Below are 23352 nucleotides of genomic sequence, written 5' to 3'. Positions count from 1 at the left end.
TGGTCTCTGTCTTAGGAGAGCTGTCTAGAGATTGAGTTACCTGTGCCTAGTGTTCTCATTTCATGTATCCAGGATGAGCCATTTCTTCCTGGCAGATTTTTTTTTTGGGGGGGGGGGGGGATGATTATGAAGAGCCTGCCATCAGAACAAAGCAAATACTTCATCTTTGCTGACAGTTACCACGGGGCAGTTACCCAGGGCTCTCTTTAGACCTGATTGAGGGAGGAGATAAAGTCTATGTTGGATACTCTGAGCTGGGATGTGGTTATATGCCAGGGAGTTTTAGTGGCTTGCTCAACCTGCTTCCAGAGCCAGGGTAAATACCAAGTGGTTGTTCAGGTATGTAACAATAATTGAATGCACAGGATGGGGAAAAGGTGTTTGTTGCTGTTACCTTCTGTGGATATTTTTGGTTACACTCTTGTGTTTTAATATTAAGTGGTTGTATTTTAATGAAATCTAAAAAAAAAGATTGTCTTGTTGCCTTTACCTGAAGAATTTTACTTCTGCAGCAATTTTCATAACTCTGAGTTAGAAATCATTATGAAAGAGATGGGCAGAGATTCTGTATCTGCTCTTGCTATATCTGAACTGTATATATGGCCCCAAATGCGTTTCAGATATTGAAACAAATATAATAAAAATGATACACATTTATAAACTTAATTAATGTTCTGAAGATACACTGAGTTAATTGATAGCTGCATTTTTTTTCTCAGTGGTGACCTGACTTCTTTGTTTCTTTCTTAAGCAGGAAGTGTAGTTCCTGTAACATTGTCACCCTACTTCTACTTGATCCCACTGACCTCAGAAATAGAGTAGGTATACAGTAGTGAACCCTTCTGCTCCTGCTAATGGCACAGTGTTCCAGCCACAGGATTGCTTACTACCATCAGACATTCTGGAAATGAGGGAATGCCTTTTCTCTGACCCTGCCTATATGGGAGCCATAACATCTGCATTTGGAAACCAAATCCCTTTGCTCTGCCCCACAAAGCACAACCCCTTAATAATGGAAAGGATTGGAGTTCTGCCTGCAATAGTGTAAGTGGCTACTAAAAACACTTGATACCTCATGAATTCAAGATTGAGAGCAAACACACAGTTTTGCAATTGCTTGTTCTGTAGTAGCAGGTGTGCATACATATGGAAAGCCTGCTAGTATTTGCTCATAATCTCTGTGGTGTTGTGTGACTAGAACCACGGCACAGAATTGAGTATACAGCTCTCTAGAAAGTATTGTCAGCTTGCGTGGTATAATAATTTAAAATTTATTATGCACTCATTGTATGCCATTAGACTTGCTATATCGATAATTAGTAACAATAATTAATGCTGATCTTTCTGCATGTAATTTAAAAATATTAGTTGTAATTGAAGACCAGGTTCATGTTTCTTTCAGAAGCCTGCAGAGCTGCAAGTAGTTAGGAGAAGAAGAAAGACTTGAAGAGAGAAGGTTGGGAAGAGCCCACATACTAGTTCCGTTTTGGGAAATTGATACAAGATAGTAAATTGCAGAGGTAGGAATTAAAAACCGAAACCTTCCAGTATCTGTACTTTGGGGGAAGACACTTGTGAGGGATTGTTCATCCTTTCATGACTGAAAAAACATCATACAAACTTGGGATTTGAAATAATTTTCTTTTTTTCTTGTCTGTGTTGACCTGTGTAGCAAAGTTGGACTTCTACATCTTACTTCTGTTCTACATTATTGTTCGACCCCTCTCATCACCTGACACTTCTGCTTACCTGCCAAGCCCTAACTAGTGGTTTAAGGAAAGGGATTATAAATCCCATAGCTACATGGAGGAAACTCTGCTCCAGCAGTGTTTAGCTTTTGATAAGGAGTTATGCTCAGCAGAGCATTCTGCTGCATGTACACGCAGACCCCAGACTGTGGTGCTTGATGCCCCAAAGTGGTTTACCCATTTGCATAGAATGTACCACCATATTTACCATAGAATGCACCCACCTGGAAAGGTGTTACATGTACATTCTGTGGTAGTGTTGGTGGGTACCTGATTTAGGTTTTGTAGGGAAATCATAAATTGCCTACTGTTCTGTTACTGCTTTAAAAAAAACAAAGTTTGAAAATCTCCATCCGGTGTCTGTGCTCACCTGCTGCTCACCTCCTTACTGTTCTGTTCTCATCTCTTTTCCTGTTGCTCCACGGATGAGTGGTTGATGGGAGCCTTTCTCATGGCTGCTGCCTTTCTGTCCTGGAGCACTGAACCACTTCATCCTGTAAAGTCTCAAAGCCTTCTTTTCTTGTGAATACTGATTGTTCTAATTTATTTATTTTTGGTGCTCTGTAGAACAGGCATAGCTTAGGAATAGGGCACTGAACATAGGCATGATAGGATATACTGTACTTGTATTGTTCAGGCCTCTATATTAACCATATAAATACAGAAGGTGACTTTCTGAGAAAATGAAGAAGCAGAGTATAGCAAGGAGTAAAGATGAAAAAATCTGAAATTGAAGCAAGACAGAAAAGGAGTTTGTGAAAAACAAAGGAGTCTGCTTTTTAAAATGACGTATTGGTTGAGGTTTTTGAATCTCATAAGCTGGACAGTTACCTGCCTGAAAAGAAACCCTGTTTTTTCTTGCTAGGCAGACACACGTCTAATTCTGGAGCAAGCATACAGGCGTCTCTTTCTCCTAGCTCACTTTGAAGTTGAATGCTTGAGGTTGTTCAGGCAGTCTGCTTGAGGCATGCACTTGATGAGATTCAGAGCTCTCAGTGGATGTTTTAAGTATCCTTAGTTCATTGCCTACAAAGTCCTTATCTAATTTATCCTGAAAACCTCTTTTGTTTGTATTACTAAATACATCCTGATATCAGATCAATTCTGTGGGTTATTGTAGCTGCCTTTTCAGACTACCTCAGTACCTCTTTTGAATTTCCCTCCTTGCAGGTGACCTGTCACACTGCTGGTTTTTAACTCATTTTGTGTAGATCATGTTCCTGAAGAGCTGCAGTAATGATCTAGATGTGGATAATTCTCCACTATATTTTCATTTTGAGGCAGAATTTTACATATCTGAGAGCTGAATTCTTTTGCTTAGCTTTCCCACTCAGGATACTGAGTGCTGAATGCTCAATCCAAAAGACTGGTTCTGTTACTGAATGCGTGTGCTGAAGCACACCTGGTAAGTAAGCAGTCTCCTCAGATGAGACATTATCCTCTTCCTGTTCTTCCAGGAATACTGTAGCCTTTCTCTTAAGGTCAGTTCTAAAGCCATCCTTTTTAGAATCTTAAGATTTGTTAAATGTTGGGCTGGTAGCCCATCCTTCCTAAACAAACATTATTTTGTTGCTATTGTAGCAGAACTGACTTTTTGCCTTTTGTATTTTTTTTTTCTTTTAATTTATTCTTCTCCCCCCCTCGTTTCTCTTACCAGTGGTTGCACAGTAGAACACCTTTCTTCTCAAGATCATAAAGGTCTTCCTTTCTGGGTACCTTTTGGTTGCTTTCTACCTTGTTGTGGGTAGGTAGCTTAGTAGAACAGACTTGTTAATGACAGCTTGCTTGGGAGGCAGTCTGTTTATGTGGACTTACTCTGATTTCCTCACTGTGGCTCCATTGAAGCTTCCCTCCTTTGAACCTCTGGTGTTAAGCAATCAAACATCTTGCATGATGGCAGTTTTTAGAGCCAGTAGGCAGGGCTGATGATAAGCACTCAAGAAAGCCAATTTATTGTTTTGAATCTGGTCTGTGTTTTGATTTTCCCCTGACATTTTATGAAGAGCAGAATAAGCATTAAGACCATTACCACAAAGTTTCACGCTTGAATTTGGGTAGATGCAACCCTGATTGGTATTCCTTTCCATGACAGACTTTAATTTCACAAGTATCTGAGACAGCTCCCATTTGAAAACACAGTGAGCTGTTCTGTGTTATGTATTTTTAGCCCCAAAGTGACTTAGACCGTGGCAGAGGAACTGTTTTCTCTGTGTCCTTGCAGTGCAGTGGAGGAACATATGTTGTTGATTGCTAGGAAGATAAAGTTGAAGTCTCACAGTCCTCCTGTCTCGTTGCTCTCTACTAGTTGGTGTGGTGTCACGATTGTGAGGTAGGATGAGGAAAAGGATTCCTACAAACGAAAGAGCTGCTGAGTAATTGCGTGCTAAGGAATATGAGTTTACATGGGCAGAACATACCTCTAGTTGAGCACATATCCCTGCAAGTTCCATGAAACACAGCTTGCCTGTGCGACACCTCATGGTGAGGCATCATATGGGCTAGAGGGACCAGCTGATGCTGAGGCACCAGCACGGTTTGGTGCCTCATGTGTAGATGATTGCAGGGCTGTCCATCCCTAAGCAAAGCACAGCTGTTACATTGCTGTTTGTAACACTCCCATGTGTCTGTAGATACACAGTTTTCTTTACTTTGAGAGGGGAAACCCAGTTATTTGGGGGATGACAACATGTATCCTAGTTTTGCATAATCATAATAAATATTTTTGTGAGGGGGGTTGATATTTAGGAAGTGCTGACCTCTTCACTTTCTGAAAACTGGTGGTCTGTTGTTGTGTCTCATTTTGGTCCTGCATACTTTTTATAACTGAGATATATATATGGCTTAGTAAAACAAAACTGATCCATGGTACTAACGTGTAATACTTTTGCAGACTGAACTGAGCCCGACAGCTCTTCCCACCTGATGGCCTGAGGAAAGAGAAGATGTGGTAGCAAGAGGTAGATCTGAGTGGAGGCAGCTGCATCCTCCCTTCTTGGATGCTGTTTCTGGAGAGGCACAGAGGAGATCACAGAGCTGTTTCTACGCTGGAGGAAGTTTAAGTGCATTCCTAGTGATTTGTTGGACTTGTTAATGTAGTAGGAACTTATCTAGATGTAATTTTTCTGATGCTTGTAAGGATGTGACCTTATGAGGATGACTTGAATAACACTTTTGCTGTCTTGAGCAGGTGCAGAGTTCAGCAGGTGTGTTTTTTGGAGGAGAGCAGAGAAGCAACTGTATGTTTGCCTGCCATAAAAATGTAGGAATGATGAGATATGCTGTGAAGTGCATGTTCATCAATTACATTTATGTGCTCAGATAACTACACTGATGGTCCCAGTTTATGGAGTTAGATAAGCAGTACAGTGTTATTTTGTGGTATTTAACATTTGGTCTTGAATTTGACAATCAGTTGTGGACATTTCCTCAGAAGCAAGTTTCTACATGTTTTGTGATCTGCAAGTGTCCTGATGAGTGTGCATCTGTGGTTGGGGCTGATTCTTATCAGTGCAAGTTTTGAGGGAGCAGCAGATACAGAGGTCCTCTGATGTGGAGTAAGGATTTTCAAATAAATGCAGTCTTTTCCTGGTGATGTTCACTTGTGGTGTCAGCTTAATGATGCTGTTTTGAACTGGTTATAGGATAATGGAAACACTGTTCCGTGTTTCCTTCGTGTGGGTTACCAGCACTGCACTCCATATTTAGCTGTGAATACAAGGTATTGGGATTAAGTTTTTCTTTTCATCATATATGCAGCATTCCTGAAGAAGTAAAGGTGCCAAAAATGAGGTCTAAAAATCACTAGTGCCTTACTACTTGATAGAGATTTCTGCATTGTTTCCAACTTCTATAACTTCTGTGCATCCAGTTTTAAAAATAGTTGAGCTGGATCGAGGATTAAGAGTCCTGTATTTTTATTTGTTATTTCTGGCTGCTTTAGCAGACTATAAGTGAACAGATAAAGCATTGTCTGTGAGAGGTAGCCAACACTTTTCTGTGTATATATAGACCACAGAGGAAATTAATCTGTTTATTAAATGCAGTGTAGAAGTGGAATTTGCATGTTTTTGTCTCTATGTAACTGTGAACCAGCATTACTGGTGCAGATTCTGTTTAGTGGGGTAAGGGAGAGGCTCTTTGCAGAGCAGATTGGAATAAAATCTAAAATAGTTTTATCTATACAGTGCTAATGGGTCTGAGATTTTATAAGATCTGTGTTACTTGTTCTGCCATGTGATTTCTTCCTTTATGGCTATTTCATTTGGTTTAACAGATCTGGAACTTCTAGTTTCAGCAGTGATACTGTAAAAGAGAATATAATAAAATGTCAGTTCTATGTGGTGGTTTTGTGTTTGAGGTGTAAAAGAAGGGGGTTTTTTTGGTTGTTGTTTTGAAATCTCTGCCATCTTTCCCTTTTTTGCAGAATCTTTCTACAGACCCTAAAACTGGTGAAAATACTAATTCTCAGTTTTTCTGCATTTGTCCATGTCAGTGTAGAAGTGAAAACATTGTTCTAGTTATTGGTCTGATTCATGAGCATTCACCTTGGCTTAAGTGGGAGGAGGAAGAGAATACAGTATTGTGAAAGAAAATGTTTGAGCTTCTCAGTAATAAAGTAAACATAGCTTGCACTTAAGCAGGAAGAGTGTTGGTGGATAACAATGGTAGAATTACAGTTTAATTGGTTGACTGTAATAATAAGCATTAGTGTTTGGCAATGTGTTATTTCCATTTAGAAATGCAAGGATTAGATGGCTCAGCAAACCATGGAGGAGGAGAACCAAACTGGAGAGGTGAAACCATTCCTGGGCTAGTGGCAGGGCTGGATCTTCCCCTCTTTACAGGAATTGTTGTGAGGTGCCAGGGAGGTGTGTGGGCAGGAAGGATTTGTGTGCATAATTTGCAGCTCTCAGAAGCGAAATCTTTGGATGATCCATGACACTTTTGGATGGAACATGAATGATTTCTCTGCTGCAAAGATTCTAGTGAGAATATCAGGATATCTAGGCTCATGAATAAGTCTATACATAAATGTATAAACCCAAACATATACATGCATGAAGGATGTTTATAATTCTTTTGTCTTCATGTAAATATGTGACATGTAAATAAATATTTTGGTTTGGGTTTGGGTAAGAGACTGAAGTGCAATTTCCTGTTAAGAAGCATGATCACAGAATTCAAAAATGGCATTTACTCTTGAGAGGGTAGCTAAATACCTCCTATTTCTGATGGCCTTTTTCTTTTTTGTTTGTTTGTTTGTTTGTTTTTTATTAACAGATATAATAACTATACTCTTGACATTTTTTCTGTAATTCAAATCATGCTGCGTAGACTTTGCTAACTATCTCAGGTTTATAACTATCACCTTGGTTCTGAAGGAGAAAATCTTAAACAGTCCAAATATGTGGGCAGATGAGGAGAGCCATAGATATTTATCCCAGGAGCCATGTATTTTAACTTCAAAGCTTTGTGTTGTGTGTGTAAGCTTTAATTTCAGAGAGTGTCTGTGAGACCATTTCTGACTTTATTATATTTATTAGTTGCTCTGTTTATTTCTTGGTGTCTTTTCAATTTCATGTTCTTGTATTTCTTTAGTTTCAATATTTTCCTTTCTTTTTAAGTTTTCCTATTCCAAAGTTTAACTAGTTAGAACTTTTGATGTGGCAAACATTGAACAACTTTACTATGCATCATCTGGCTGTAGTAGAACTTGATTACTCTCTTACACATTCTTATTTGTAGCTCTATGGATTTGGCAGTAAATAATTGACCTTTTGACATTGATAACCAGAAGCTGCTGTAATATAGCATGAGTACTACTTGGACCTGGCTTGAAAAAAGTAATTTAAAAAGTTGTGTCTTGAAGGAGATGGAGAGTGGGAGAGAGAAGTGACAGCACACTAGTTCTGTGAAGACAGAATATTGTATGTGGCGAGTAAAACTCCTGGGACTGTCAGAGTAGCAGGAGTGTGCTGAAGGCAGGTATGCACAGCTTCAAGAGGGATGATGGCTTCTCAGAGAAGTGCAAAAAATGGCTGTGAGTTAGAGGTCAGCAAAAGTAAACTGCCTCTCCCTTTCTTGAGAAGTGATAGGATTTGGCTTCCATTGTGTGTGCTTGGAACAGTACACTGTGCCAGAAATAACCCCAGGAATGTGAGTGAGAGATGGGCACCCTAGACAGGTAACAAGGCAATGTTCCTGAGTCTCTAATAAGAGTCTTTGGAGTACTTTATCTCGTTTTTTAATGACCTGGGATTGTATTTGTCTTGGAGTAACAAAAACGTGGTGCTGCCAGGTTGTCTTTGCCTGAAGAGAAAAACGGCAAGTAGAATTGATGAATAAAACATAAGTAGTGGTGGGGCTGAGACTGTAGAAAAAGTCCTATTTCCTGCAGTTAGCAAGCCTGCTTCCTCTCTCCTATTTTGTTTTTAATTTCCATGCCTCATGTATCCTTTCAGTTCTTTATAAACTTAAAGAACTGAGCTAAATGGAGTCTTTGATGCTGGGGTAAAGGATTACATTTGCTAGTAAGAACAGATTAGCTAGTTCTTTTAAAACAGAGCTGTCTTAAAAGATGTGAAGAGGGCTTTAAACTAAAGTTGATGAGGGAGGGGAATTCCATCCATCCTACTGGTTTGATGCCAGTGCCAGCAAAAGATGCCCAGAGCCTGGAGATGGATTGAAGGTCAGCAGCAGAGCTCCTGAAGACCAGCACGAAGGGATTTTAGCCACTCCAGGCAGCCAGTTGCCTTCCTTGCATCGACACACTGGAAAGAGGGGATGGCAGCCAGAGTGACCTTGACAGGCAGGCCTGTGCAAAAATACAGTCTGGACAGAGAATGGACTGCCATTAACCCTACAGAGAAGTATGTGGGGGTGTGGGTGGAGAAGCACAACATGACCTGGCGATGTGCACTTCAGCCCAGAGAGAGCCAAATGTGTCCGACAAAAGCAGCATGACCAGCAGACCTCTGCTCTGCTCTGGTGAGACCCCACCTGGAGAAATGCATTCAGCTCTCAGCTCCCCAACTCAAGAAGGATGTGGACCTGCTGGACTGGTTCCAGAGGAAACCATGAAGAGAGCTGGAGCAGCCCTGGTATGAAGACAGGTTCACAGAAGATGGGGTTGTTCAGACTGGAGAAGAGAGGGCTCCTAAGAAGTCTAGAGAGGAACTTCTGGCAAGGATGTGTAGTGATGGGGTAAGGGGTAATGGCTTTAAACTGAAAGAGGGTAGATTTAGATTAGATATTAGGGAGAAATTCTTTATGGGGAGGGTGATGAGGCACTGGGACAGGTTTCACAGAGAAGCTGAGGATGCTCCATCCCTGGAAGTGTTGAGGGCCAGGCTGGATGGAGCTTTGAGCAACCTGATCTAGCAGAAGGCATCCCTGCTCATGGTGTGACACCTAGATGGTCTTTAAGGTCCCTTCCAATCCAAACGATTCTATGGTTCTTGAATAAATTACTTTTTCACCCAGAAAGTAGTGTCAAGGTCAGCTGTCAAGTTGCTAAAAATCAAAGTGGGCACTGGTGAGCAGCTTGCCCCTTAATTACTGTCATTTTCCCCATCCTTGTACTTTTGTAGTGTGCTTATGCACACTAAGAAAAATGCAGGATAAGCATTTGCCTTTCTTAGATGGCATAGCTGGAAAAGAGTGTATTTGTATGTAGTATTTAGTTGATTGAAAAAGGCTTGCTGAAGCTACTTAGTCTTGAATCACATAGTTTATGCTCATAAGAGAAGCTATGGCAGAAATCACAGGCATGGATGTACTGTAGTTTCTCTTTCTATAAATCAAACCTTATTGTGGTCTGGCTGACGGTCACCAGGTAGAGTTAAAAAAATGTCATGAGGATTGCTCATGAGTATTTACTGTAAGTTCGGCCCCTCTCAATCCCACATATTCCCAACCTTTTGCTGAGAGCATGAATAGTGACTCTCTGAGGTTGTCTCAATCACAAAGCAGGACAAGGCTTCTGTGTCACCGTTCTGTTTCTGAGCAACACATACAGTCAGAGGTGTGTGGCTTTTTTTTTTTGCTTCTCTTGAATCTGTAGAGGTTTGCCTCTATACAAGATGAAAAAGTTGATCTGACCTGTTAAGAATGCAAAGTATTTAAAAATTAATTTTCTGTGACGTTTCCAAATCTTATTCAAATACCCTATCTAAATCTGAGCTAGTTCTTCTCATCTTTTTATAGTTTTCCTCTTTCCTGTTTCAGCATCGAGTTTACCATGTTTTTTGCACTTCTCTGCTACATATGAAACTCAAGGAGGAACATTTAACTTCACCTGCTCTGGTCTTTAAGGGTGTGATGAGTGGCAATGAAACCTTTCTTCATTTAACTTTGACATCTGTCATTGTTGGAAGTATACTGAATTGAATTCTCCCACTAAACATATGTGAAAGACAGTTACATATATAGCTACGAACTTCAGGCATTTAATTCAGAATAAATTTGGAGGTTTTTTTCCTGTAATAGTGCCATTGGTTAATTTAGGGTGTTTTAATTTTTCCTCAGTATGGGGATCTTAGTGTATCATGAAGTGTGAATGAGTGTACTCTTAATTTTTAGGAGTATCCATAGGACCTCATCTAAGGCTGAACAATACCTTTGAGAATTCCTATGAGGCTGTTTCTTTCTATTATAGTCTCTGCACAGAAGTAAAGGTTGCTAGTTCGTTCCTTGTCTGCCTTCAACTAATTCTGGCTGATTTTTAAGTTTCAGTCGTTTAGAATCTTTGTCTCTGGAACTTTATGGGCAGTGATAGCCCATATGGTGTAGAATAACAGATAACTTTTTGTGCACATCTTGCCTTTGTTTTGTTTACATAGTTTTGTTCTGTAGCAAATGTTTCTCATGTTAATGAGCCTTTTCTCCATGAATTTGTACACTGCATTTTAGTTCCCAACTACAAATGTCTTGCTGTTTCGACAACTACTGCTTCATCTCTTTCAGTCACTGTCACAGGTATGAGCTCCCAACCTCTTATGTCAGGGTTCTGAGGTGAGAGCCCAGTTAGGACACACGACTGCCATATCACATACCCTGGTGGTATTTTTAATGCTAAATCATTAAGTCAATGATGTAGGTATTTCAGATTTGTTTTTCTTTAGGGTTCCAACCAGAATAATAATTTGTAAAAACGGGATTGTTATCCATCTAATCCAAGACAGTCACAAGATCAAAGAATATTTTCCTCTATGTTCAATTATAGTAACATATGGTTAAATAAAGTTACTTTTTTAGTGCAGTGGATTCTTGGAACTCATTGTAACTGACCTTTGCTTGCAGACTGTAAAAGGCACTTGAAAGAATGTATTAATAAGGAGAGAACAGTATTAATTTTCCTGTGTATATACTTAAAGCACTAAAAGTGCTTCTGGAAAGTTTCCAAACAAAAATAAAATAGTTTCTCAAGATTTTCCAAAAGTCTGCATGTCCTTGTTTCTCTTATCATAAGCTGGATTTGAATGAAGCAGTAAATGTGCAGCATAAGGGTGAAGGATCAGTGAGCTAAGCTGTAGAGCTCCTGCTGCTTTAGGCTTTGCTGAAGAAAACCAGCTCACATGTCATCAGAATGCATCTCCAGACAGGAGCTCTGCCTTTAAAACTGGACTCTGTTTGAAGTACAAGTTTGAACCTTGTCTGGCATGTAGAAATTTGTAAGCAGTGGGGTAGCAGGCAGGAGTTGGTATGGGAGGATGAAGTATTCTGGGTTTCTCTCCCTTCCTACCCCTTAGGTCAAGTTCAAAACTCACTTTCAGCTCTGTCCCAGAACCATCATTTTGAGATGGGACAGGCATTTTAAGAGAGGTACAATTTGTGCTTAATATGGATGTAAACATTTTACTGATTATGCCTTCCTAATCCTTAGCTGTCATGCTTGTTGATTTCTTAGAAATTTCTTAGAAACTTTTAGGATCTGACATGGGTAAAATTTGCAACTTGGAGGTGTTGGGGGGAATGGCTTATGTTCTGTCTAAAATACTTTAAGTAGCAACTCTAATCCAGGGTAGAAAAGATAATCCTCAACAGGCCTGTAATAACTCTATTAAGAAGCAGTGCAGTGGAGGAAGAAAGTGTTTCTGCTTTTCTTTAAAAACACAGCACCATGAAAGATTAGGACGTGGCTGATGAATGCTAAATTGTTCATTTTGCACTGCTGTAGCTGATGCTGTGCAAATTCTCATCGTGTCAATGTGCTGGACTGGGATGTGTGTATCACAGCAAGCTATCAAGGTACCTGTCTGCATCAGTATGGAAGGTAAAATCTCTATTGCCAAAGTAAGTCCGTGTGGTGTCTGTAGATGTAAACTCTCGTGTTTCAGCCTGGTATCCTTCTTGAGACGATTAAGAAGGAAGGGTGGTGGTTTCTACTAGAAAATACTCTCAGTTTAAGAGGGTAAGTCTGGCTACTTGCTTTGTGCTGAAGGAGCACTGCATCTGTTCTCAGCTTCCCGTTGACTTTTGGTTAACTAGTGGTAAATCAGCCTGATGTAGTGCACGTTATTGTAAAATAATACACTTCAGTACCCATATTGTGAAATGCTGCAACAAGAAGAAACGTGTTAACATCCTCTCTGAAGCGTCTTCCACATGTTTTAGGCAAAAATTATCTGGCCCTGTGTGAATGCACGCATAACTAAGGTGTTTAATCCCAGAGTTGATGAAGTTGCAAAGAACAAACTTTCCCCCCTTCCTCCTGTTTTTTCTTACGCAAGAATTGCAGGTAAAAGACGAGAAAACTTGCAAGCTGCCAGTGGCTACATGGTATTGCAGTCTTTACAGTCTGCCTGTGTTATATGCATAATTCTCAAGTTCTTCGACTAAGAAATCAACCTGAGCTTTTCACCCATTGTACTTGCTAGCAACACAAGGAATAGCATTCAGGTACAGCTTATTGTGTTGCACTTTTAAACTGTTGGAATTTTGCATGCAATCCAAAAGGCTTTACGTTTTTGTCTGTTTTACTCTTAAAGCAAGAAAGAATGAGATAATGCATAAGGTGATTCTCTCTCCAATTCTCATTTCCTTCTGTCTTTAGAAGGTTTGTAATAATGTTGCTGTGTACATGCAAATGATGTTAATCAGGAGATTTTGGTGTCAGCTTTGTCAACGTTTACATTCACTTTACACATTGAATTTGCATTTGAAAAGGCCTGTTATAATCAACATTTAAGGGATAACATAGTCAAATTTACATTTGATTGAGTAGAAATGTTAAGTAATTTTAGCTGAGCTGTTGCTAGGAAACAAGCCAATGTTTTTGTATTTTTTCCCCCTTAATCCATACCGTCTTTCTATTGGCAATTCATCTGGTAATACAAGAACACCAACACCCAAACAGTATAACTTACATTTTTGCTGTATTTCCAAATTTAAAGTTTTCCTACTAGTTATTACTTAAGGTGATGTTTTGGAGAAATCCTCTTGTGAATTATCTAACAGTCGCCCATGACTACTTTTTGTGTGCATGATCAGAGGTAGGATCAGCTATTTGACTTTTTAAAAAACCCATCAATTCTGTATCTTCTTATGATAAGCTGTCTCTCTGGAAGTACACTGATGCATTTTTTTTTCTGTGGTCAATGTTTATAATGTTAGTCACCATTCAAAGAACATCATGCAACTGCCCAAGAATTCAGCATAGTTTTATGTGTGACCTCTCAGGGTTTGTGTAGTACACTGGTTTTGTCCTTATCTTGGGTGATCATTTTGATAACCGTGTTATTTTCATTCAAGTGGGCAAAATGAATTGTAGCTGCAAAAGGAAATCTTCCAATTTTGGATATGCTCTGGCTGTCAGTTGTGTATCTCTTGGAACTTGTAGGAGGACTCCACAGCTTGGCACTTCACAGCAGTGTTCATCTGGCAAAAATGCTAATTAAAGGGAAGAATAGTTCCTATTCATATCAGTCCCAAAGCATTTCAAGTGCATTATCTGTGTGGTGCATATAAATGTGGCAATCTCCTGAAACTTACTACAAGGCAGTTGAAGGAGTGTAGCTCCTTACAGGGCCAAATAGAGGCTCTCTTGCCTCCTCACCTTGCTGAACCAGACAGAATACAATTTTACTGTAGATATCTGGTCCTGCTCACTTCTTGTAGCCCAAAACTTTACACAGGGCAATTAGTCAGAGGCTAGTGAGCTCTCTAGATAAAGCTAGCAGCTGTTACTCATGTCAGTAGCTCACGAGTATCCCAGGGCACTCAAACTTCTGCAGACCCAGAAGAGGGCTGGCCTGATACTATTCCCTGTTAATCCCTCCCAAAAGCAGTGGTTATTCCTATCTCTCCACCTTCATGGCCAAGTGAAGTCGGCAGGTGGGCTTCTACCCTGTATGTAGAGCTAAAAATCTCAGCGTGGCATGTAAAACTCACAGCTTTCTGGCCAGGGTAAGAAAGCTACTGAAATTAATCATACTGACAGTAGTTTTGGGGCCACTATTATTGTAGCATTGCTTAAAGAACACAGACATTCCAGATCCATGCTGCAGGAAAGACTGCAGATTCCTTATATTTTTATGGTCTCTCAGTGGTACGGGCTGCATTCCTCAGATTCTAAGTAATCCATGCATGTGCAAAATACATATTATAAAATCTGATCAGGCAGGGCCTACGGTCACAGTGGAGCAGATGTGGGTTTCCTTCAGTTCTTGGCACCTGTTGCATTCCTTACTGGAAAATACTGATTAAAATAGCTTTTTCTCACAACTCGTTTTATATGTCTTTAAAAAAATGTAAAAAAATATTTGCCTCTGGGGTGCAATGTGGTTGGAAAGAGAGCTCAGGCAGCTAATTCTCATTTGCATACTCCTAATTTTCATGTGCTGGTAGCTTTGGACATGCATTTCTTCAGCAGCTTTTGGGGCCTCAGACTCTAGGAAGGAAACTGAATAAATCTGAACAGAGTAAGGAGGGCTTTGCTGTAGAGTTTGGAACTTGGGGTATAGCATGGTGTGCATGCACAGGTGAGACCTCGTGTGTTTTAGTCCTGCCTCCTCTCTCTTCAAGGCTTAACTTAATGTGTCTTTCTTAGTATGAAGTCCTGGTGGAGACAGAATGCACTTGGAGCTGTCAGCATGAAACTTCCTGTAAATGGCTATCTCCATGTAGGAAACCTTAGAGCTGTAAGGTGTGGCCAGGGTCTCAGGTGGGATGCAGAACAAAAAGCAGAACCTTTCACTTGGCAAAAATGTCTACTAGTTCTGTTCAAGTACTACTCTAACTGACTGTTTTTTTCCAGGAAACTTTTAATACGTTCCACTGCTCCCATGTTTTATGTAGAGTACTCAAAAAGCATATGTAGTTGCTTTTTGGGATGCTGTCCATTGAATCTATGATCTGTAGGATGTAGTTATGTAGTGAAAGGTCATGGTATACTAATAGCTTGTGCTAAGTGGATGCTTATGACTTATTTATACTTCTGTTACCAGGTGTGGGATTTTGTGGTGTTGTACTCCTGAACAGTATTATATTGAAGATTGAAGCATTGTATGATTTTGCAGTCATGGAAATGCACAAAAAATGTTCTTGTCTGTTAATTCTACATGCCAAGCTTTTATTCTGGGCCCTGGACTGTATTTTTTGTCATAATTCAGTTTGGCTGTTGCACACTGCTTTTCTGAGAAGGGAGAGAATAACCTAATAATGCATGTACAAATGCAAATTGTGTTGTAATCTTCTTTAGATAGGTTACTTGACAAAGCAGAGTCTCATTAAGAAGGTGAGTTTACTAGTTCACCTCTTAATTTTTGTATTAGTAGTGAAGTCTCCCTGTTCAGTTTTTTTAAGGTTGATCTAAGTACAATCTCTGAACCTCTTTATAGCTCTTTTCCTGAGTATAGAGCAGTGCTTTCACTGGTGTGTTCGCTGTGAGTTATCTTCAGGAGGGAAGCCCAGGACTTGGTATATGTGTTTTACTGACTGTATATTGCTATGTACTTGTAGAGCCATTTATTTTATTACTTGCTGCTTTGTTTTAGTTTCAAAGAACTCTCCTTGTATTATTGATGTTGCTTACTGTAGAGTAATGCTAAGGAATTTACTTTCTCCCAGGGACTAATGTGTAGTTGTGTTCATTGTGTTAAATTTCCCAGTGTTTGTAGGCATCTCCTTCATGAGAGTTTCCAGTGATGGCTCAGTTGCTACCTGCTGGCAGCCAGAAATTTACATGATTTTAGTAAGGCTAATTTCTTTTGTGGGCATCCTATCACAGAATGAATAAAAGCACAGCAGCAGTTGACAACCAAAGGGGACTCCTAATGCAGTGAAAGAAATTAGTCTTGAATGTTTACGGCAGTCATCATGTTTTAAGAGTAATGACCTATTGGATTTACTATAACTTTAAATGTGGGGGAAGCAATTTTTAAAATTATTTTTTATGAGTATGCAATCTTTGTATTTCATCAGAGTATCCTATTATGTTAAGCCTTTTCACTGGAGGTAACCATCATTGTGTAGCCCTAAAAGCAGGTATTCGTATTACTTGGTGATTCATTGTTAACAGCAATTCAGATATATCATGGAACTGTGTACAGCTCGGGATATCCAGCATATTTTGTTTGAATGGTTGCAACACAGTCTGACATGAAAGCAAAGGGATTTCCAACTTTCCCATAAAATGTTGCAGCTTAATGAGTATGAAAGACACAGTTTACCCTCCCAAACTCTGATGGGACAACATCAGTATTTCTGCTAGAAATAGAAGTATGTAGAATTGATCTTCATGGTTACTACTTACAGGGTGTGCAGAAAGAAAAGAGGAAGCTTTAAATCTCAGTAAAGCCTACAGCTGACCTCTCCAAAGCTCTCATATGTACTATTAATACTACAGGTAGGCTGTGCTTCACCCAAGTCTTCAGTTTGTGGGAGGAGAAGAAGGCTGGTTATTGAAGGGCAGGAATGTTGGCTTCATTATAATGATGGAATTCCATGTGTGGATGAGATGACACGGAAAATTATATCACTTCTAGTAATGTTAATTTGACAGATTTTAATAATCTTGGGCTTCTTGTGACACTGCAGCTTTTTCCTCAGAAGGCAGCACAAGGTTTTGAAAATGGCTGATAATTTGTATGTGAGTACTGAGACTAGAGGAGTGGACAGAAAGAAGACTTCTTGTTCTGTCTTTTCATGAAGTTGCAAAACAGTGTTCACCAGGTGTTTGCTGTATTCAAACACTGATGTGTATTTGATTTTGGCTCCCTAAGATATTTCTCAAAACTTCATTTTTTCCGTTTCATTTGGAAGTATATTCTGCCAACTTTTGTTTTAATGCTAGATGTGTGTGTGTATGTATGTGTGTTATGACATAATAATGTTGATTTAACATAGCATTATATTTGTTCCTTTGTAGGAGTTCAAATTATAATCTGAGCTTCTTTTCTAAGTGAACAAAGAGGTTGAGCTAGTTGCTGAACTGGATATTGCTAAATCGTTATTTGTCATTCTCTTGCTGTATTTCCAAGAGAGTGATTTTGGGCACCCTGCTATGACAGTGATTATTTAACAGTATTTTTATATCCACTTCCTATATGAGGCTGTCTGAAAGCATACTGCAAAGGTGAAATGCTCCCTAGCATGTGTGTAAGGGAGAACTGTATTTTCATACCCACAAAAGGTGGCCTTTTCAATTGCCTGCTGTTTTGGGAGCTCTCTTGCATGGGGAGGGCTGCTGCCTGCCCTGCCTCTGTATTGGTGGAGAGGGACAGTTCTCTCTGTCTCTCCCACCTCACTGATGCACTTGAGTTGCACAGCTGGTCCTGGTGTGTGAAAAGATGGCAGAAATATGAAGTGTGAGAATGAATGACAACACAACTTCTTCACAGAATGTGTGTCCCTACAAATGCAGCAGCTACTGCAAATGTCCAGGCTGTGAGGGGAGGGACATGTGCTATATGGCTCTGTGGCAGGAGGCCCCAGTACAGTGTCTAGTCAATGATGATGATCACTTTGAGGAGCAGAAGCAGGAGTAGGCACAGTCCAGCAGCTTGTCTCCTATATATCCTTCTGGATTCTGGACTGGCTGCTCCCTGTGTTTTGATGCATACCATATGGGACAAAGAGTGTTTAATGTTTTTCTTCTGATCTTGGCTATGGAAATGAGCTGAACCCCAGCACTGTGCCTGACTTCATCTCATGACTGTACTGCCTCGCTTTTCTAATGCTTGGTTAGGGTGATGAGTCAAGGTTTTTTGTTCCTTCTACAACCAACTATTTGTGTGCCTCCTGAATGAACTGGAAAAAAAGAGGATTATTGAAATAGTTGATGGTGGAGCTGGCACAACTCTTGTGTCAACGAAATTTCAACTGCTCAGTGTACTTCCATCTCCAGCCCAGCAGAAAAATGCAAACAATCCTCACTTTGGAATCTGGTTCTTATTTATGAGAATACATAGGAGACCCTAGTCTCAGACATGTGGGAGTCTTCTGAGTTGGCACCATCACTTTCTGTCCTTTAACTAGCCACATACACTTCTCCCTCTTTGGGCTGGTTTTCAGATGTTCAAGGAGAGTATCTGCTAAACTGCCAGCTGTGCCACGTGTACGAACTGCCTGTGAAGCAGAGCTAGCTGGGGCCTCAAGCCTTAAACTGAGTAACAGTCCTGTCAGAGTATCTCCTCTTGATCGTGTTTACTTTTGGATTGACTTTCCTAAAATTCTGCTTCAGCCCAGAAGCATCAGGTAAAGCTTATTGTCTGCTGAAAGAGTACTCCAGGAAGCTGGTGGTGGAGCTTGTTAATCTGTGTCCTCTCTCCTGACTCCTGGTTTGTACACCTTCTCTGGGCCAGACTTCTGTAACCTCCAAGTCTTTGGTACTTTGACACAGATACCACTTCTAGACCTTTTAAGGCTGATTGTATCCAAGTTGCAGGGGTGACCTCTCCCTCCCTAGGCTGCTTGCTGCCTCTGGGAACCAAGAAGGCAAGAAGAGTATCTGTTAGGCTGGTAGGGCTTCCTGATCTGTCTCATGCCTGGAAAGAGCCAGTGAACTGAAAGGCACCTAGGAGATTGGGAACCTGTGAGGATTGGCTCACAGGTTGCCTGATGTTGGGGAAATATGTCAGCTGCCTCTCCTCAAGCTGTCCCCGCTGGATCATCACACACTATTAAGATCACTCTTTATATTAGAAGGGAGCTTGGGAACTCATGTAGGTCCAGTTTTCTCAAAGGGATCACTGAGTTCAGGTGAGGTTATTACGGTAGTATCCAAACCAAAGTAGTGTCTAAATTGGTGAAGATAATCTTTTAGTGTAATTTGGCTCTTGCCTTAAAACATATCCCTCAGACGTCTCAGTGTCTGCACCTGGGGTTGCCTTTTGCTGATAATTCTGAATCCAAAAGCAAAAAGCCAGTCTCAAGGAATTGCCAAGCTTTGACACTACCTCTTGTTGTTCTAAACTGAAGTGTTCAAACTGCTGGCAGCCTGGCACAAAATGTACTGCCTGCTTGCTCTAGCAAATAATGTAATACAGCAACACCTGCAGTTTCATAAAGATTACTTACTTCAACAGGTTTTACATTTAGACTGAGATTTTAAATTTTTTTTTTTTACTTCATTCTAGTAGTACTTTCCCATGCCTGGGATCTGTTTCAATTTTTGCGAGTGGATCTCCGTTTTGTTGGTGTTGGTTGTACCTGTGGTGATGCCAAAAGCAGCCAGAAGCACAGTGCCCTCTCCAGTCCCCATGGCACCAGCAGACAGTGAGTTATCGAGGTGATATGTCAGCTGTGGCATCTGCTTCCTCAGGCAGGCTGCTCACTTTTTAAACTGAGTAGCTCTGCAGCAAATGTTACCTGTAGCACAGGCTTGTCGGTGAAACACTGCCCTGTGGTAGAGACTCCTCAGTGGTTAAATGCACAGATAACAAATGGAATGTAGACTTCAATTTTGGGGGATTTTTCAGATGAGTAGAGCTAAAATTAGTGCTCTGGTTCATTCAGCTGGTGGGTCATTGTTGCTGCCACTTGTGTAGAACACAATGATGAGAGGAGTTGTAAAACTGTGCAAGTGGGCTGGAGAAAACTGAACTCTAGGGGATTCTTCAGGGCTCTGACTTCATTGCTGCTTTTATTCTGATCTGTCTGCACTTTTTTGGGTTGTCATTGAGAAAGGCCATTGCAAATTGCACCTAGAACATAAAATCCCTGCTTATTAAAGTCTCTGTCAGTGTGGCTTCTAACAGCATTTAAGCCTTTTTTTCTTGAGGGATGATGATGTTCTGTTTGTGACTGGATTTCTTAATTATTTTTTTTAAGCTGGAACGTTGCCAGTAGAAATCTGTGTAAGGGACTGTTAAAGTAAAACAAAAAAATCCCTAAATTTAAAAGCTAGGAGCTCCCCCTACTTGCTGTGGCTCCCTGGCTGTCTGGACTGTAGGTCCTGTTGCAAATGCCCAGTAAAGATAGCATGTGACCCAAAAGCACAGCTGGCTTGGCCTTCTTCAGTGTTGTGACACAACTGAAAAATGAGGAACTTCTTCAAATTACTAGTGGGTTCTGAAGCTGTGTCAGGCAATTTTCTCCATCCTGATTACTCTCCGTTGTTTTTTTTTTTTCTGACCCTGTGTGCCCAGCGGGCAGCATGGGAAGCTGCCCACTTTCTTACTCAGAGTCCACCTTGTCGGAAGCAATATTTCAGTGCAGTTGTGGCACTCTTTGTTCCTCGATGTGAAGTAGTTCAGGTCCCCTTCGATCTGGGCAGGTGAAGGCTCTGCTTTCCTGCTCGGGTGGCTGCTATCTTTACCAGCAAGATGTTTCAGGCAGAAACTAGTGTTTTACATCTTTTACAGACTCACAGGGTATTCTGAGTTGGAAGGGACCCTCAAGGAGCATCAAGTCCAGCTCTTAAATACGTGGCACATACAGGGATTGAAGTCACCTCTTTGGTGTTACCAGCACCAAGTAACATGTAACAAGCTCTTCTGCAGCTCACATTATTTAACGTGATGATCCATAGCTGTGTCCTCGCCCTGCGGAACGTGGTGCCACAGCTGCGCACTCGGCAGCCACTGGCAGCACCTGAACTTTTGTGGAGAGGTGGGGATGGAGGTGAAGCCTCTTGACAGCCAAACTTATCAAACTTAACACGACGGGTCACTGCCCAGCCAGCCCTCATTGCCAGGCTCTCTTTGCATGGGCGCTCTGCCTTCTCGGGGGCAGCTGCTCCCAGCTCGGTGTCCTAAGCAGAGTGGCCCTTCAGTAGTCGGCAGTGCGGCCTGAGGAGCGGCGAGTCGCGATTATCTCCGTGCTCCGCTGTGTCCCTTTCCCCGTCCTTTTCCCTTTCCCCGTCCTTTTCCCTTTTCCCGTCCTTTTCCCTTTACCCGTCCCTGTCCCTTTCCCGTCCCTTTCCCGGGGCGCCCCCGCGCGGCGGCCGCGGGCAGCGCACGGTCCGGTCCGGCGCAGCTCCCACTCCTGCTCCGTGCCCAAAGCCGGGATCTCGCTTCCCAGCCTTTAGATGTGGCCCATAATAAGTTGACTTTCGCTTTTTGGCTTCGAACTACCTCAGTGAAGAAAACCTCCGTTAGAGAGTTATTCCCTTAGCTTTCCAAACAAACGGGTCTCACAGAGCGGGAGCGTGTAATTTCTGTGCTTTGGAATGCTCGTTATATTTTTGCCCTTGTCTGATTTATTGCAGTGCCTATGCTAACTATAAATATTAAAGCAATTTATCATAAATTGAGCATTGCAAGGGCGACATCTGTTTTAGATAACAGGTTTTTTGAGGCTAAACTTTCACTGTACAGTTCATAAACTACACATGGGTCTTAAATCCCTTTCTTTAAACTCAGGTCTTTCCCTCTGTTGTTGAGTGGGCTGACACTTGCAATATTTTGTTGAGTATTCATACACTCTGTCGTGGCTTTAGTGTATGTTTTTGGATCTGAAATGTTAAAAACCTCCAGCTAATGCATGGCACGAGGATGTACTTTAGAGTGGGATTGCTGGGTCCCTTACAACTTTGTCTGCTGTGCTGTGATGCCATTTCATGAGGTGTTTCTCTCTTTGGCCAGAAGGCCAAGTACCATCGTCGTGGTAGGTTTTATGTAGCTGTGGTACCACCATAAAAACTGACACAGCACTCCCCAGTTCTTTAGTTACACTGATAACATACTAAAAAGAAAAGCCTCATGGAATTTATTAAACAGAATCACAACATGTAGCTTAAAAAAAGAAGTAAAGGCTCTGCTTTCCTTTGTCCCCTTTACAGGAAAAAATGGGCAGATGGATTGACAGTTCAATATATTGTGTGTTCTTCTTCAGATTTGAACTTCTGTAATAGGACAAGTGTTTCTGTCATACTCTGTAATCCTGCTCTCCCATGAGATGTCTTGAGAAACCTCAGAAATGGCATATCAAAATTGTAAACCACAAAGCATAACCCTTAATATAGCCCTGGGGCAAACCTCTGTCTTCTGAATTGCATGGCACAATGGAGATCATAGAATAAAAGTATGTTTTGCCTTGGAGAGTTTTTTTCCTCCCTTTTTTTCAAGCTAGCTCTAATATTTACAGTATCTCTGTTCTCTGCAGATTTGAGTCAATTAAGATTCTTAGGCTGGATTCCCCCAGGTGTAGGTTAACAATTTCTCTTTATTTTTTTTTCTTCTCCCCTCCCTTTTGCCAGCTACTGTTTCTTGTTCTCGACTGGTTACAGAGGAAGCAGCTACCTGGAATTTTGGTACCATTTGCAAAGCTCCCTCTTTTGCAGTGAGATTATCTACTGTGCAGGCAAGCATGAATAACACCTGGCTTCAGTTGCCTTTATTTCTGCTTCCTTTTATGCCCTTTACAATGTTTCATCTCTTAGAACTGTGTCTTCTGAGACTTTTTTCCCTATGTAGAAAACAATCTCTTTGTTTTTCAGTAGTCTTAACCTTCTTAAGGAAGGATTAAGGGGAAGATTTCTTCATAGTTCAAGAGCTGGAGTGTGTGTTGCCTGTATTTCAGCTTTTGTCATGCTTAGCTCTGTTCCTTATCAACACCATTGCCCAAGAGCTAAGTTGGTGTATTCGAGCAACTGTTGATGACCATTGGTGTTGAAGCAGCAGACCTTTCTCAGCTGGCCCAAATGCAAAGCAAGAAGCCATAGAAGAACTGAGAGACACCACTAACAAAAGTACCTGAAGGACTAGGTGGCTTACAGAGTGCCAGCTTGAGAAAGGTCTGCTGCTTCAACACCAATGGTCATCAACAGTTGCTCGAATACACCAACTTAGCTCTTGGGCAATGGTGTTGATAAGGAACAGAGCTAAGCATGACAAAAGCTGAAATACAGGCAACACACACTCCAGCTCTTGAACTATGAAGAAATCTTCCCCTTAATCCTTCCTTAAAAAAACCCAAAAACACAGACTGTGTTTTCATGCTCATTCAGACCTGCACCAGGCTCCTATTGAAGTGTGGCTGTCAAAGGTTTCAGTTTGATTACTCTGAGGATGTTTGGCTGGCAGCCAAGTCTCGTACATCGGATGGAATGCTGCCAACAAGCATCTCCTTGGAAGCTCAGGGTGAGAAGTGTCATGACTCTGGGTACCAGGAGTGTTTTCAGTACAGGTACACAGAAAAGCACTTTTTCTTCTCCATTTGGCAC

The 23352-nt window shown here is 41.0% G+C and overlaps 1 protein-coding gene and 1 long non-coding RNA gene across 3 annotated transcripts in view; both read left to right on the top strand.

Annotated features, from left to right (window-relative positions):
• Window positions 1-23352, top strand: part of JAZF1 (JAZF zinc finger 1) — a 186772-nt gene that overhangs the window by 10014 nt on the left and 153406 nt on the right. The gene's annotated exons all lie outside the window — the stretch shown is intronic.
• Window positions 918-4743, top strand: LOC148225139 (uncharacterized). Its single transcript, XR_015803102.1, has 3 exons — window positions 918-1044; window positions 1403-1520; window positions 4639-4743. It is a non-coding gene; the product is annotated as an uncharacterized LOC148225139 (long non-coding RNA).

Source organism: Sturnus vulgaris, chromosome 1 (assembly GCF_052056855.1).
Source record: "Sturnus vulgaris isolate bStuVul1 chromosome 1, bStuVul1.hap1, whole genome shotgun sequence".
Classification (NCBI taxonomy): domain Eukaryota; kingdom Metazoa; phylum Chordata; class Aves; order Passeriformes; family Sturnidae; genus Sturnus; species Sturnus vulgaris.
Note: the sequence above shows the minus strand (reverse complement) of the source record. Positions and strands in the feature narration are given on the sequence as shown.